The sequence below is a fragment of the Leptodactylus fuscus genome, chromosome 2 (genome assembly GCF_031893055.1).
Source record: "Leptodactylus fuscus isolate aLepFus1 chromosome 2, aLepFus1.hap2, whole genome shotgun sequence".
In the NCBI taxonomy this organism is placed as follows: Eukaryota; Metazoa; Chordata; class Amphibia; order Anura; family Leptodactylidae; genus Leptodactylus; species Leptodactylus fuscus.
Genome location: NC_134266.1, coordinates 95912723 through 95925681, shown reverse-complemented (window position 1 = coordinate 95925681; position 12959 = coordinate 95912723). Strand labels below are relative to the sequence as shown.

General features: G+C 44.5%; 4 non-coding genes across 4 annotated transcripts; 3 read left to right on the top strand and 1 right to left on the bottom strand.

The window, feature by feature from the left end:
• The first annotated feature begins 3054 nt into the window (after positions 1 to 3054).
• On the top strand, positions 3055 to 3126 carry TRNAP-AGG (transfer RNA proline (anticodon AGG)). The gene has a single exon. It is a non-coding gene; the product is annotated as a tRNA-Pro (tRNA).
• Positions 3127 to 4522: 1396 nt separating this feature from the next.
• Positions 4523 to 4594, top strand: TRNAP-AGG (transfer RNA proline (anticodon AGG)). Its single transcript has one exon. It is a non-coding gene; the product is annotated as a tRNA-Pro (tRNA).
• Positions 4595 to 6538: 1944 nt separating this feature from the next.
• Positions 6539 to 6610, bottom strand: TRNAP-AGG (transfer RNA proline (anticodon AGG)). Its single transcript has one exon. It is a non-coding gene; the product is annotated as a tRNA-Pro (tRNA).
• A 1755-nt stretch (positions 6611 to 8365) lies between these two features.
• Positions 8366 to 8437, top strand: TRNAP-AGG (transfer RNA proline (anticodon AGG)). Its single transcript has one exon. It is a non-coding gene; the product is annotated as a tRNA-Pro (tRNA).
• The last annotated feature ends 4522 nt before the right edge of the window (positions 8438 to 12959 follow it).

Below are 12959 nucleotides of genomic sequence, written 5' to 3'. Positions count from 1 at the left end.
AAGAGGTATAGTGAGAATATTTACCCTACAGGTGTCCGCCAGAATTTTACATCATTACAATAAAATCACTTTTCAGCTCCAAATTTTCACAAAGGGCTAAAGGAAAAAAGATGGATTCGTCTGGAATCATATGTTAACAGTCGGCTTTTTGGTTTAGGGGTATGATTGCTCCCCTCTGCTGTGCAGGGGATGATCCATTACATCAGCCTTCTTCAGACCAGTGTCATCAATCCCTGACTTTGCTCCAGGTATGTGCTGTGTCTTGTGTGTGTGTATGTGGGGGTAATACAGATTCCTTATGGTATTCATAACATGAACCAGAATTTCATATACATTTGCTTTGCTATACTGTCAGTATTTACTGCAGTTTTGCATTATATTTGTCAGGATGATCATCATTATATTTCTTTAGACTCTTGCTATACATGTAAATGATGAAGCAAGATAAAAGCTGTAATTTTAAAACAAATTGAAAACTCTTAGGCTGGGTTCAAATCTGCTCCGGCCTCTCCATCGTTCAGGTTCGCTGGAGGAGCAAGACCACTGTTTTAGTGGTTACACACAGACATCGCCGGACACCATTGACTGGAAAGGCATCCGCGGTTTCAAAACTGAAATAGGAGCTTTCACTTCCGGAGCGGTATTATATATCACTAGAAAGAGGAGCTACCCTTCCATGGTATTATATACCGCTAGAAAGCTGAAAGTGTCCTGAATTCAGTGCGCTGCCAGCTTTCCCGATGTGTACCCAGGTGCTGGAGATATTGGTGCTGTTAGTTTTGGCACAGATATGCCTCCACTGTCAGAAGGGCCAGTTTCACTACTTGGTGGTAAGGAATCCCCCCCACTCCTGACAGTACTCCTCTATAGCATTGTACTGTCGGAGGAAATGCCGCCAAGCAATGACACTAAACAGTAAAACTCACCCTTCTGACAGTAGAGACATATTTGTGCTGAAACTAACGGCACTGATATCTCTGGCAGCCAGGCATATAACGTCAAAGCTGGCAGAGCGCTGAATTCAGTGCACTGTCAGCTTTCTAGCGGTATATAAAACCGCAGGTGCCAGAGCACGTCCATTTGTCCATGCAGGACTTTTGTCTCCGCTGATTTTTAACGTTTTCTGGAGACTCCGGCACAAGTGTGAATTTAGCCTATGTTATACATAGCTGCAATATGAGGGACTACATGACCTGATTCTGCTTTGGTTGAGCAGGCTGGCGATCTTCTAACCTGTGATATCCTTTCTTAAATGTCTCATCTATATACCCACTGACATAATTAACTGCCCATATTGGCCCCTCCACACAGTATTGTGTACCATAATGGCATCTCTACACAGTATATTGTCCCCTACAGTGTTTGGTGCAAATATTACAAAAACTTTAGGTGTATAAAACCCAAAAATATGGGGAGATTATGACCCATGTGCACTTGAGAACAAAAGAGTATAATGTTTGGAAGCCCAGGGAAGGTTAAAAAAAAAGTCTTACCGCTCCAGTGCTCCAGTGATATGTCCTGCTGTCTTCAATGGCATCACAGATGTGAATTACGTTGGCATCATTATGCATCAATTACGCCAGCCGGACCCATGTGACGTCTGTGATATCAGTGAAGAGGGATGAAGACAGCAGGAATTAGTGTTGGAGCACAGGAGAGGTAAGTAAGACTGTGTTGTTCTGTGTGTGTTTTTTTTTTTTTTTTTTTTTTTTTTTTTAAACCTTCTCCTGGGCATCTGAACATTATACTCTGTATATACCCCAGAGTGTAATAATAGCAGTTTGTCAGATCAAAAGTGCCAGGCAAAGCTTGCAACACAGCTCTTGAGAGGTTCGTCCAACAAATACCAAGTACCACTGTCGTACTTACCGATTCTTGTGCATTCCATATCACGTCCCTGTCAGTGAAGTCCTGTTCAGTGTCATTGATGTGGTATGGGAAGAAGGGGGCCCCCTGGAGGGCTGAAGGGGAATCTGGGGTGGCTGTGAGCAGGAGTAGGGACAAGTAAGTAAATACGGCCCGTATCTGCTGGAATGCCTCCAGCAGTTAATGGCCTAGTTTAACAAAACAAAAGCAGCAGGGGCCCACTAGGCCCTCTATGGTCACGGGCCCATAACAGCTGCTATGGCAATAATTGTGTCTTAGAATTTAGGGCCCTACTTGTAAACTTGCCCACGACCCAACTTTCTATAAGACTGGCCATGCCTGTAGTACTTGTTTGTTTTTTCCTTGCTTGTTGCTTCGCTTCTTCCTTTAGCTCTTCTTGCTGGTGTTCTATGGTCCCGCTTCTAGTTCTATATATGTTAGATTCAGTATTGCAGTTCACTGTTAATATTAGGGATATCGTTAGGGACAGTGAGGATCAGTGTTATTAGGGCTATTATTTAGGGATCCAGTTATAGATTTGGGGAGAAGCAGTCAGGGTCACTTGTCTATATGGAATAAACAGGGGTGAACCATGGCTTTCTGCCGCCTGAGGCAGACGTCAGAAAGCCCCCCCGGAGGAGGGGGGCGGAGCAGAAGGGGCTGGCCGGGGCCACATGGAGGGGGCGGGGCCAAACTGAGGGGGTGGGTCCGAGCGGAGCTAGCATCTTTAGCAGGCAGAGAGCAGGAAGGGAGAGGACCTGCTCTCTGCCTGAGCATGAGGAGCGGCCGCTGGAGCAGCGCTGCTCCAACGGCCTCCCCAATCCACCGCTCAGTGACGGTGACCCTAAGCCAGTCCAGGACAGCTTGTCCTGGACTGGCTTAGGTCAGCAAAAATGCCACCCATCCTGGGGCCCTGGCATAGCGGTCGCTTCAGGTCGCATCATAGGAGGTGCCGCGCTGGGCATAAATCATATGATTCACTGACACATCTCTGCAATTGAGCACCCATATTGGTTATGATTTACAAAATGTGTGAGTTATATTTTCATATATATTAAAATGCTTTATTTCTCTAGATCTGATTAATTGATCAGACATTATACATCTGTAAATACAAATAGCATTGTACAGTTAGTTAGCTGCTTCCTCTACCTATTAATATGGAACTACATACAGATTTTGACATCTGGCTCGTTGGTCTAGGGGTATGATTCTCGCTTAGGGTGCGAGAGGTCCCGGGTTCAAATCCCGGACGAGCCCTTTGTTTTGGGTTATTTCCTTTAGAAATAATTAAATTAATTTCTTTTAAATACTAATCGGAATTGTTACTTCACATATCTGATTTTGTTGGAAGGGATCCCCTACGTAACGAATAGCATGAAATAGATGATGTAACAATGCTAACAGTAGTAGTATATTGGAAGATAGCGGGCCCCAGAAGTGCCAGTAAAGTAGAATCCTCTGAGATGTGACCCTATATTGGAAACTGCACCCCTCAAGGAGTTTAGAGGTGTTGTGAGAATATTACTCCACAGAGATACACATTCATTTATTTCCCACAGTTTAGCAGCTGAGAGAAAAGTGAGAATTATTTTTTTTTTCAGAAATACGCCATTTCAATGTGTAATATATTGTGCCCAACTTGCGTCAACCGAGGAAAACGCTCCAAGAGCTGTCGTGAGATAACCTGCAAGATACACCACAGCAGAATTTCAGAATTTAATGCACAATGGATAGTGCATAGTAAAAATTGCCAATTTTCAACAATTATGTCGTTTTAGTGCCCAATATGTTGTGTACAACTTTCACTGGACTTCGAGATAAGAAACCTATGCATTCCTTCATCTGTGCTCACATCAAAGACTAAGAATGGTGATCTATAAGCTATGGATGTAATATGATACAACCTCCATGTCAGTGCTGATGTGGCACTTGAAGCTGCTCCTTGAAAGTCATTACACAGCTTAGAGCATCACGGCATCAAATCTATCTCCTGACATCTGATAATAATACAATCCATCCTTATTAGTACTGATACATCGAGATTATATTATATATTATGTACAAAATAATTCAGCAACAAAACATGAAGCTTTATAACCAAAATGTTCCCACATGCATAAAATATATTTTTCAATTAAATTACTGCATGTAAATATGTATATGTGAATTAATTGTTCATAATATGATTCTACTTATACTATATTCTGTCTATACGATCAATCAAATAGAAAATATGTATGTAATTAGAACCAAAAAGTCTTAAGACTTTGTTACGAGATAGATTTTATTTAAAAAAAAAAAAAAAGGCCCAGTATGTTAGCAATATATTAGATAAAATAATCCTTTAATAGTCCCACCATGGGGAAATTCAGTGTGTTACAGCAACATGGATAATACAGTAATATATTACAAGAAATAACACATACATATTCTCTAAAATAAAATATTTATAAAACTCTGCATTACACTGCACCATATCTTATACTTTACAAAATCAGCAGTTACTTTTGTTATTTAGATGGTTGCTGTGAAATGTTAGCATTCTGTTTTAGTTAGCTACTTGCTTGGCTAGCCTTGGGTTTCTTACTTTCTAGTTTAGTGCAGATGGATATTCATACTCTTAAACAGACCTCAATCCAGATGTTTTACAGTTGGCTCGTTGGTCTAGGGGTATGATTCTCGCTTAGGGTGCGAGAGGTCCCGGGTTCAAATCCCGGACGAGCCCTGTTTTTCTATTCTATTGTACTCAGCCAGGATAGCATTTACATTTGACACTCTGTAGACCAGAAACCAGGGGCGTAACTATTGGGGTAGCAGCAATAGCGGCTGCCACAGTGCCGAGGACATTAGGGGTCCCGGTGACATCCACTACTGCTGCATTTATTTATTTATTTTAATAGGCCGTGACCGGCTGGAGTAACTATAGCCGGAAATGGGTCCTATTTACTTACCTCTCCTGGCAGGCTTCAGGCCTACTCATGTGACGTCCCTGACGTCACATGACTGGGGCCTGCGTCCTTATGCGTCGTGACGCAGGACCCAGGTCACGTGATATCCTGTACAGGGCCGGCGTCAGCGCACGGCATAGTCGGGCAAGTGCCGGGGCCCACAGAGCCTCTGGGGGCCCCCCGGCACTTGCCTGTCACGATTTCAGCTCATCGGCGTCCGTCCGCCGATGAGCTGGAATACATACGCGATTAAAGCAGGAGCTGTGAGTTCAGCTCCTACTTTAAAGCTCCGGCCCGGCTTGCGTGTGTAGGCGCGATGACGTCATCGCGCCTACACACGCAAGCCGAGCCGCAGCTAAGCAGGAGCTGAACTCACAGCTCCTGCTTTAATCGCGTATGTGTCTGGAGAAAGGAGCGTCGGGGGAGCGATGGAAGGTGAGTGATAGAAGGTGAGTGTAAGTGTTTGTTTTGTATTAAATATAAAGGTGGAACATAATGAAGGGGGCCCATGAAACTGGGGGGCAAATGAAGGGGAGGGGGGAACGGCATGACACTGGAGAACATGAAGGTGGTGGGGAGAGAACGGCATGAAACTGGGGACAAAGATGGAGGGGGCCCAATGAAACTGGGGGGGCAAATGAAGGGGAGGGGGGAACGGCATGACACTGGGGCAGATGAAGGGGGTGGGGAGAGAACAGCATGACACTGGGGCAGAGACGGGGGACATGAAACTGTGGGCAGATGAAGGGGGAGAACGTGATGAAACTGGGGACAGAGATGGAGGGGGGACATGAAACTGGGGGCAAAGGAAGGGTGTATATGAAACTGGGGGAGAGATGGAGGGGGGGCCATATAATTTACGGGTGACTGTAGGAGGATTGTACTGTGTGGGAGCACATGATAAATGAATGAGAATGGGTGGAATCAACAAAAGTGGGTGGAGCCAAATTTGCCGCGGCGCGCAGAGGAACATTATTCCTTTCCCATCAGCACAGAGGATGTCATCAGTTTAAAGGGATTCTATCATTGTAAAAAACACATTTTTTGGAATAGCCTTTATAAAGACTATTCTACTCCTACCTTTATTTATCTTTCTGCTTTCTGCCATTCTCAAAAAATGTTTTATTCTAACATGCGAATCATGCTCGTGGAGCACAGGGGATGCTCCTTCTGTGCTCCGAGCACACCATCGTCATCATAGGAACACTACCTCCATTATTAATGTGCCCTACAACATTTTCTCGTCCTCTTCGCTGCATAAACCAGTGCTGTCTTCCTTGGGATTGAATTCTGTGTATGCGCTGTTGGCTCTGCCCAAACCAAGCGGGCTCGAACACAACATCGTCTACTTATGCAGTGAAGAAGAGAAGGCGTTAATAACTGTTAATGGAGGCAGTGTTCCAATGATGATGATGGGGTGCTTGGGGCACAGAGAGGGCACCTCCTGTGCTTCATGTGCATGATTTACATATGGGAATAAAACATATTTTTTGAGAATGGCAGCGAGCAGAAGATAAATAAAGGTAGGAGTAGAATAGTCTTTCCAATTGTTATTGCAACATGTCTTCAGTCAAAAATGAGTTTTTATTGCAATGATAGAATCCCTTTAAATTGTTAACATCCTTTGTTGTTATGAGAAGGGAACAATGTTACCTGTTCCTGGTCTACAAAGTGTCAAATGTAAATACTATTCTAGGTGAGTACAATAGAATAGAAAAATAGGGCTCGTCCGGGATTTGAACCCGGGACCTCTCGCACCCTAAGCGAGAATCATACCCCTAGACCAATGAGCCAACTGTAAAACATCTGGATTGAGGCCTGTTTATGAGTAAGAATATCCATCTGCACTAAGCTAGAAACTAAGAAAACTAAGGATAGCCAAACAAGTAGCTAACTAAAACAGAATGCTAACATTTAAAAGTATCCATCTAAATCCTGTGCCTTCCTGAGCATGATTTGCATATAGGAATAAGAAATTTTCCGAGAATGGCAGCGAGCAGAAGATAAATAAAAGTAGGAGTAGAATAGTCTTTATAAAGGCTATTCCAACACGGCTTCAGTTAAAAAATAAAAATTTGCTTTTGCACTGATTGTCTCCCTTTAAACTCTTCTATACTGCCCATAAACTATTTACGTTCGGGCGGTCCCTCTTTTGTTCTGCAAGGATGTACCAGTACATCCTTGCAGTTTTCAATAGGTGCCGAGATCATGAAGCTGCTGTAACGGGAAGCGGGCTGTAACTACAGCCAGAGCTCCTCTAGAGAAGGCAGGGAAGGTTTATTACCGTCCCAGCTATCCCTTATCGCTGTATACACAGCTATGGGCGCCGCCATGATGTGGCTGCCTTCTGACCCAGCAGTCATGTGATCCGCCATAGTCTGCTAGAGCCTCTGGGTCCTACAGGTCCCAAATCAGCCCTGTACTAACGCTCAGGAGACTGAGGCTACAACTGAAGCTAAATGTACCAGCCCCAGTTGCAGTGGAAATCAGCCTCCTTAACCAAAAAAAGTCAACAGATGTCCCCAAAGGTCTATTATGACCTTATGTGGACACAATGTAAATAAATAAATAATATATTAGAAATATAATATAAATAATATAAAATAAAATATTTTATAAAGATTTTTAGTAGCCCTTTGTGATAGCAAATAAAATAATAAAGTGAAAAACAGACCAGTTTCCCCCCCCCCCCCCTTTTGTTTATATTTTCGCGTATGTAAAAAAAAAATAATAATTAAAACACATGCAAAAAATAAAAGCATAAAAATAGAGCCCTATGTGTCACCAACAAACGGCGCAGAAATTAGTTGAATAATGCAAATGATAAAAATATTATAGCCCTCAAAACAATACGTATAAAAAAACTCAAAAATGTGTCTGGTCCTGGACAAGAAATTGTCCTGGTACAGAAGTGGTTAAAGAAGATTCCACCCAAGTTTTCAAAAACAGAATAGAGGCAAAAATATTGCGATATTCAATTCACTTTCCTTTCCCAATTTTTCATACACAATAGTAAATATAAAAAGAAAAACATATTGGGTATCACTATGTCCAAAACTGCCCATGCTGTTAAAATATAAAAAGATTTTTCCCATATACTGAACACTGTAGCAGAAATAAAGATCAAAACACTGAAATAGCCATTTTTTTCTCTGCATTGAAAAAAAAATGAAATAAAAAAATTCTCAAAAGATCTTACATTCTACAAAATGACATCAATAAGAACAACTCTTTACATAACCCTGTATACTAAGGGTAAGTTCACACGATGTAACGTTGAGCGTGATCTGGCACGTATACACGTGTCGGCAGATGACACACTCAAAATGCTCCCATTGATTTCAATGGGAGTTAGGAGCGTATACGCCGCGTTATTTTGTGCCCGTGAGGGTTTTTTCTTTTGAAAAGGAAGTAACTAGAGATGGGTGAACCACTAAGGCATGAGCAGGCAACTCACTTGGTTATCCTGAGTTTTCTTAGTTTGTAGTATAGAGCACATGAATATTCATACTCATGAAAAAAATGTTTGTATCCTGATATTCACAGTTGGCTCGTTGGTCTAGGGGTATGATTCTCGCTTAGGGTGCGAGAGGTCCCGGGTTCAAATCCCGGACGAGCCCTATTTTTCTATTGTATTGCACTTGCCCAGGATAGCTTTTACATTTCATATTTTGAGAAACAGATAAATTAGAGAGAGATGACAGATAATAAGATTGGAAAGACCAATGAGAAAGGGAAAGATCAGAGAATGATAGATGAATCTACGTGAAATCTGACAAAAATTTGGCAAGTATTATTTTTGTTTTAACATGAACCACTAAAAATTTTTTTAACTGACCCTAATGATATCAATATCTTCTAAAAAATGCTATTTTGCTGTCACATACATGATGCCTAGTATATGGACCTCTACCGCTATTTTAAATATATGAAAATAAGAATCCTTATCATCTGGAGTAGGTGATTTAGCCTGGCACCATGCACTTTGGGAAAACAACTCATGTCACCAAGTGACCAGGTGAGTGACTCCTGGGAAATCCAGTTGACATGTCTGATTTTGGCCCTTGTATTGAGCATGGTGAGACGTTCTGGTGGACAGGATATGGAATCTGTAAGTGTACCCACTTTTACTCTCACAATGCTTTTACATTTCGATTGCTTATTTAGCTATTGGTAAATATTTCTGAAACCCCAGCCTCCCTTTAAATAACACCAGTGACTTATCAATGGCAATATTTTTGTGGATTCTATGCCTCTGAAAATTTCTTGTTAACCAGTTCCGGACCATAGACTCTATATGTTGAGTGGTGTATACAAATTGCTCAATAATGTGGCTGTTCTTTCATCCAGCAGTCACATGACTATGCTTACATTTTCGCAGATATTAAAATAAAGAAAAAAAACAAAGAAACATAAAAAATATAAATAAAACCGTGTTTATTACCGAAAAAAATCACAATCAAAAATATTTGAATAACCCAAAGGAAAAAAATGTTATAGCCCTCAAAACTGAAACTGGCATATCATATAAAATGTTGTGGACTGCATAGTTGGTTTCTTAATAAATCCTTTGTTACGAAAAGGAGACCCCAAAACTTTAGTACCTCTTCAGCAATGGTGGGATGCCACATTTAGTCTTTTACATAACAAAATTGGGGTCATTTTTCGTTTTCCACCTTTGTTGAGGCTCTTCATTATCAGTATCCATGTGTCTGAAAATGACCGCTCTACAAATCTATAAAAATATTTTTCCCGTATGGTAAGCATTGAAGTGGGAAAAAAGAAATCAAAAGTGCCAAACGCCATTTTTTCACAGTTTTGCCTCTTATAAAAATTTGAATAACAACTGATCAAAATCAATACCAATTCCCTAAAATGGTATAACTAAAAAGTACTCCAGGCCCCTCAAAAAAAGACGCCCTATGCATCCCTGTACATGTTGTGGGGATAACGTCACGCCTTAGGGAGAGACCACCTTCTCAGGTGTGTGGAGACTTATAGCAATAGTTGCTCCACTGCAAAGGAACATGGGAAGAATATGCAAATCTGTCTCCCAAGATGTAAACAGGGAGACAGTGCCTCTGTTTGCTGCCCTCTATAGCAAGCAACCCTGAACAACATGCCCGACTTCCCAGAAGCCTTTGCTGCATGATGCGAAGTTATAACCAGATCAGTTTCTCAGCTACGGACGGCACCGTTTCTGTCTCTTTGGACGTCATCAGCGCAGCATAGAGAGAACTGATTTGGTTTGAGTGAGAGGTTGTGAGACCAGATTGTGGGGATAACGTCTATCCTTAGGGAGAGACCACCTTCTCAGGTGTGTGGAGACTTATAGCCATAGTTTTTTTTTTTTTTTATCGAAGGTCTCCGTCTGTGCCAATCAAAAACACCAAGTGCACGAAAAAAGCATGGGTGCCACACTAAAAAAAACCCAGTTTGGACCAATTCATGGTGGAGGGAGCCTCTAAAAACCCCAGTTTGGGCAAATTCATGGTGGAGGGAGCCTCTAAAAACCCCAGTTTGGACCAATTCATGGTGGAGGGAGCCTCTAAAAACCCCAGTTTGGGTAAATTCATGGTGGAGGGAGCCTCTAACCAGCCCAGTTTGGACCAATTCATGGTGGAGGGAGCCTCTAAAAACCCCAGATTGGCCAAATTCATGGTGGAGGGAGCCTCTAAAAACCCCAGTTTGGACCAATTCATGGTGGAGGGAGCCTCTAACCAGCCCAGTTTGGACCAATTCATGGTGGAGGGAGCCTCTAAAAACCCCAGTTTGGACCAATTCATGGTGGAGGGAGCCTCTAACCAGCAGAGTTGTGGGAAAGCAGGGTGGAGGGAGCCTCTAACCAGCAGAGTTGGTGGAAATCAGGGTGGAGGGAGCCTCTAACCAGCAGAGTTGGGGGAAATCAGGGTGGAGGGAGCCTAGTATTAGCAGAATTGTGCAACGCTTATGGTGGATGAGTATGAGGATGCGGAGGAATTGGAGAGGTTGAGTACAGACATGGAGTTTCATGTTGGGGTGCTTTACACAGGTGGGCCCAAAAATGAAGGCTCTATCCAGTGGTGGTTCATTTTTATCAAAGTGAGCCGGTCGGCACTCTCAGCTGACAGACGGGTGCGCTTGTCAGTGATGATGCCACCGGCTGCACTGAACACCCTCTCAGATAGGACGCTGGCGGCAGGACAGGACAGCACCTCCAAGGCATATAGGGCAAGTTCAAGCCACAGGTCCAACTTCGACACCCAATACGTGTAGGGCGCAGAGGGGTCGGAGAGGACAGGGCTGTGGTCGGAAAGGTATTCCCGCAACATGCGCCTATACTTCTCACGCCTGGTGACACTAGGACCCTCCGTGGCGGCACTTTGGCGAGGGGGTGCCATCAAGGTGTCCCAGACCTTAGACAGTGTGCCCCTCATTTGTGTGGACCGGTGAGAACTTGGTTGCCTACTGGAGGAACTGCCCTCCCTGCCGCCAACGTCACATGCTGGAAACATCTCCATCATATTCTGCACCAATTGCCTGTGGCAAGCATTGATGCGATTGGCCCTCCCCTCTACCGGAATAAAAGACGAGATGTTGTTTTTATACCGGGGGTCAAGGATAGCAAAGATCCAGTACTGGTTGTCCTCCATGATTTTGACAATACGCTTGTCTGTTGTAAAGCACCCCAACATGAACTCAGCCATGTCTGCCACAGTGTTAGTTGGCATGACTCCTCTGGCCCCACCGGAAAGTTCAATCTCCATTTCCTCCTCATCCTCCATGTCTACCCATCCGCGCTGCAACAATGGGACGATTCGAAGTTGCCCGGAAGCCTCCTGTATCATCATCACATCATCGGACAACTCTTCTTCCTCCTCCTCCTCCTCCTCCTCCATTAAACGCAGTGAAGCGGACAGATGTGTGGACCTACTCTCCAGCTGTGACGGATCGGATGCTATCCCTAACTCCTCTGTGTGATCTGAGTTATCCCTGATGTCAATCAGGGATTCTCTCAGAACACACAAGAGCGGGATTGTAAGGCTCACCATCGCATCCTCAGAGCTCACCCTCCTTGTGGACTCCTCAAAGACCCGTAGGATGTCACAAAGGTCTCTCATCCATGGCCACTCATGGATGTGAAACTGAGGCAGCTGACTTTGTGGCACCCTAGGGTTTTGTAGCTGGTATTCCATCAAAGGTCTCTGCTGCTCAACCACTCTATTCAACATCTGAAACGTTGAGTTCCAGCGTGTGGGGACGTCGCACAAAAGCCGGTGTTGTGGCACATGCAGGCGTTGCTGGAGAGATTTTAAGCTAGCAGCGGCTACTGTCGACTTGCGAAAGTGGGCGCACATGCGCCGCACTTTCACCAGTAGCTCTGGAACATTGGGGTAGCTCTTTAGGAAACGTTGCACCACTAGGTTGAAGACGTGGGCCAGGCATGGAACATGTTGGAGTCCGGCAAGCTCCAGAGCTGCTACCAGGTTCTGGCCGTTATCACAAACGACCATGCCTGGGCCCAGGTGCAGCGGCTCAAACCATATTGCCGTCTCATCGAGGAGGGCATCCCTCACCTCGGAGGCAGTGTGCTGTCTGTCCCCCAAGCTGATCAGCTTCAGCACAGCCTGCTGACGTCTACCAACGCCAGTGCTGCAACGTTTCCAACTCGTAGCTGGGGTCAATCTAACAGCGGAGGAGGAGGCGGTGGCGGAGGAGGAGGCGATGGCGGAGGAGGAGGCGGTGGAGGAGGAGGAGGAGGGGGGTGTTCTTCTCGTGTCCCTGCCAGGAATGTTAGGCGGGGAGACGAGGTACACCGGGCCAGTTTGAGAAGCAGTCCCAGCCTCAACTACATTCACCCAGTGTGCCGTCAGTGAAATGTAGCGTCCCTGTCCGCATGCACTTGTCCACGCGTCGGTGGTCAAGTGGACCTTTGTGCAAAGCGCGGAACTAAGGGCCCGCCTGATGTTGAGTGACACGTGCTGGTGCAAGGCGGGGACGGCACACCGAGAGAAGTAGTGACGGCTAGGGACGGCATAGCGAGGTACCGCAGTTGCCATCAGGTCCAGGAAGGCGGGAGTTTCAACAAGCCGGAACGCCAACATCTCCTGGGCCAGCAGTTTAGCGATGTTGGCGTTCAAGGCTTGCGCGTGTGGGTGGTTA